This window comes from Orycteropus afer, unplaced genomic scaffold (genome assembly GCF_000298275.1).
Source record: "Orycteropus afer afer isolate SDZICR_OR568_19922 unplaced genomic scaffold, OryAfe1.0 scaffold00794, whole genome shotgun sequence".
In the NCBI taxonomy this organism is placed as follows: Eukaryota; Metazoa; Chordata; class Mammalia; order Tubulidentata; family Orycteropodidae; genus Orycteropus; species Orycteropus afer.
Window position 1 is genome coordinate 454811 of NW_006922381.1, and position 2431 is coordinate 457241.

The window sequence follows — 2431 nt, forward strand, 5'->3', positions numbered from 1 at the left end:
AACTCTTTCAAGTGCTGAGGAGCAAGGATGTCTCCTTGAGGACTAGGGTGCGCCTGACACAAGCCATGATATTCCCAATCGCCTCATTTGCGTGTGAGAGCTGGACATTGAATAAGAAGACCGAAGAAAAGTTGAGGCTTTTGAGTTGTGGTGCTGGCAAAAAATACTGAAAGTACCATGGAGTGCTTAAAGAACTAACAGATCTGTCCGGAGTAGGTGCCGCTGAAATGCTCCTTGCAAGTAAGAATGGCCAGACTTAATCTCACCTACTTTGGTCATGTTATCAGAAAGGACCATTCCCTGGTGAATGATGTTATGTTTGGTAAGGTGGAGGGTCGACAAAAGAGGGGAAGGTCTTCAATAAGATGCATTGACATAGTGGCTGCAACATTGGGCTCAAGTATATCCAGGATCATGGAGTTGGAGCCGTTTTGCTGTGCACGGGGTTGCTATGAGTCAGAAATGACTCAGTGACACCTAACAACAACAACATCAGCCAGAAGAATGAACAGACTTTTTTTTGAAAGATGTACTGGCAGAATGTCCTTAGAAGTGAGAATGACCAGACCATCTTGCCTACTTTTGTCATGTTGTCAGATGGAACTATTCTGTGGAGAAGGATATTGTGTTTAGTAAAAGGATGATCAGCCAAAAAGAGAAAGACCTTCAACAGGATCGACTGACAAAAGTGGCTGTAATGATGGGTTCACATGTGGGAAATAACTGTGTGGATGGCAGATGATTGGGCAGTGTTTTCTTTCTTTCTTTTGTACATGGGTTTCTATGAGTTCAAGCTGACTACAGCATCTAACAACAACAAGAACAAAGAAATGACTGAGGTCATTTAGAGCACTAATAAATAATATATGCCTTTTCCTCCATAAGTATGTATCTCTTGCCATTGAATGGAATTCCAGAGTAGAGCTGCCTTACAGGTTTCTATTATTAATGCTCCAAATGATGTAAGTAATTTGTTGTTGTTGTTGTTGTTGTTAGGTGCTGTATGGTCAGCTTGAACTCGTAGAAACCCATGTACCCATCTTTATAGAAGATGTAACCCATCTTTACAGAAGCAGACTGTCACACCTTCCAACTTGTGGAGTGGCTGGTGGTTCAAACCATCAGCTTTTCAGTTAGCTGAGCATTTAACCACCATGCCATCAGGGCTCCTCACCAATAGTGTAGTAAGGTGAAATTTCTAATATCTGAACTTGTACTAGCAAGGAAAGCTGTGTTGAGATGGGAGAAGTGAGGAAGAAGAAAATATCTCAATCCTTGTAATTAAAAAGGTTATTCATATATACAGGACTTTGTATTTTGTTTTGCTTGTTGTCCTTTAATAGGATTTTCTTTTTCTAAAATATTACTTTTATTCTACCTTATAACTTAATGGTTGGTATGTAAGAGTAATACGTAAGAGTGATATGTAAGAGTAATAAGTTTGTTTCTAAGAGTTTTTTATTTCAAAGTTCACTACCAATTTCAGTGGTAACATTTACCTTTTATGGAAAAGCATTTATGGTGTCTGCTGCAGTGTTGTTCATTATGGATGCAAAACATGTTTAGAAAGGAAGGGAAACTTACTAGAAAGGCTTCTTTCCAGGCTTTTTCTCAAGTTCACAGAATCAAAATGTTTAAGTGCTGAATTTAGGAACTCATAATTTAGACAAGCCTTCCAGGTAAGTGTTATAGTTATGGCATTAAGTGAGAAATAATGAAGGAGAGAAAAATAGGAGAGGAAAGCACTGAGGGAGGGAGGGGGAAGTAGGGAGAAATAGAGAAGCAGAAAGAGAGTGACAAAGAGTGAGAGAAAGAGAGAGAATGAGACTGACAAACAGAGACCAAAAGAAACAGAGAGACATAGAGGCTGACAGAGTGAGAGACACTGACAGAAGGAGAGAGAGAGACTGAGAGAGAGATACAGAGGGACTGACAAGAGAGAGAGACCAGCAGAGAGAAAGGCAGAGTGACCAACAAAGACACAGAGAGAGAGAGAGAGAGAGAGAGAGAGAGAGAGAGAGAGAGAGAGAGAGATAGACAGAGAGAGAGAGAGACTGACAGAGAGAATGACAAGCTGACAGAGATATTGACAGAGGGAGAGAAATAGATTGACAGAATTTGATGATTGTTATGAACTTATTTTTAAAAAAATTCATACTGTACTGCTTTGTGTGTCATAGTTATAAGTTCTCATGTGAGAAAAGAGATGAAGAGATTTCTCACTGAGAAATGAAAGTCACATCAATTCAAATAGCTAGAATTTAATTTTGATTATCCATTGTGGTTCAGTTGTAATTTCTTTGATTCATCATGCTTTGTTGTTTTTAAGTGCCATCGAGTTGGACCCGATTCATTACTACCCCTCCTTGAGTTTTTGAGGCAGTATCACTACAGAAGTAGATTGCCCAACCTTCCTTCTGAGGAGTGGCTA

At 39.5% G+C, this 2431-nt stretch overlaps 1 protein-coding gene across 1 annotated transcript in view; it reads left to right on the forward strand.

Annotated features, from left to right (window-relative positions):
- Positions 1-2431, forward strand: part of LOC103211795 (histone demethylase UTY-like) — a 398135-nt gene that overhangs the window by 168089 nt on the left and 227615 nt on the right. The gene's annotated exons all lie outside the window — the stretch shown is intronic.